We start from the raw sequence: 1,521 nt of genomic DNA on the forward strand, positions 1-1,521 counted from the left end.
CAGGTCGAAACGTCGGCATAAAATAAATAAATATTGTTTTGTTTATTTATGTTGTTCTTTGTTGACCGCACCCCCCGATAAACTTCTTCAAACATTAATCTACGGTCAACTATCTACATCTCATAATTAAAAATTATGTTTTTTGTTTTTTTTATTGATGTCACAATTTTATCTATTTTTTTTTATTATATTTTATTAACCTCCAAAACAGCACTATTGTACCGTTGTTCTCTTCCTACTGTATTTCACCTATACTAGATTAGTTTCCAATGAGCTAGTTTTAATTTTCATATTAATTTCAGAAAAATTAAAGTAATCAAATATTTTTTTAAATATTTGCAATCCTACTTGCACAGAAGTATTAAATGGAAGACTGAGAGACTGAAGAATTAGCGATAAGAGATAGGAAGAAGTAGAACTCTATAAACATGGGCGAGTGGTGTTTAGTCTCCAGTTCGTTTATCTTTTCCTGGCCACCTTTTGTTTCTCCTATTTAAATATAACGTTCTCTCCTTTGTCCTCCATTCGGAAGCCCCTACAGGCCGGATGTTCACTCAAGAGTAACAACAGAGAAAAGAATAATGGCTTGATAAAGAAAAGAAATTCTAAAATAAGTTAATATACAAATAAGTATGCCTTAAAAAATAAATTCAGTAATGGTGAAAAAACTAAATTAAAAATATAAAAATATAGTGTTCATACAATATGATTTAATACATAATCTAATATAAGTTAGCTTATCGGTAAGGCAATGTGCTACAAACTCGAAGAAACTGGGTTCGAATCCAGCTGTGGCAGATAATTATTTTGTTTCACTGTAGTCGTGAGTCAACCCTGAGGGTTTGGAAGCCCTCCGGGGTCCACACAGCTCCATAAAGTATGGGTTTTTTTCATATTCAAAAAAATTATATCTAAGATTTTTTTTATTTATTTATTTAATGTGATTTTCAACTGTACTAATAATAAATACAATAAGTAAATATGTTGTATGTTTAATATACACTTGAAAATCTTGGGAAGGAACCACCCATTGGTGGTAGATACTTCAAGTATTAATTTAAATTAGAAGGTCCCGTGGCCATCTTCTTTTCAGACGCCTCGGAGGATTATTAGGGATTGTTAACGATGAGAGACTAAGAATTAATAGGTTAGGATGGATAAGGAGTTTGGAATGAAAAGACGCGTATCTGTTTTGGGTCAAATCTGCAGCGAATGGAATGTTAAGGTCTTTGTGGATGAGTATATTTGTAACGTAATAAGGAGCATCAAGGATTTTACGTAGGATTTTGGATTGTAAGGATTGGGTGCGGGAGGAATTTGATGGTTTGGTAGAGCCCCAGAGCTCAGTTCCATATGTCCAAATTGGTCTGATTATCGTAGTGTATACTAATTTTTTGTAGTGAATGGGAAGTTCAGAGCGTTTGTGAATTAAGTGTTGTAGCAATCGGAATCTACGAGCAGTTTCTTGTCGTTTCAGTCTTGTGTGTGGATTCCAAGTAAGTCTCTTGTCAAGATGGAGTC

Source organism: Halyomorpha halys, unplaced genomic scaffold (assembly GCF_000696795.3).
Source record: "Halyomorpha halys isolate HHAL.00 unplaced genomic scaffold, Hhal_1.1 Scaffold42.1, whole genome shotgun sequence".
Classification (NCBI taxonomy): Eukaryota; Metazoa; Arthropoda; class Insecta; order Hemiptera; family Pentatomidae; genus Halyomorpha; species Halyomorpha halys.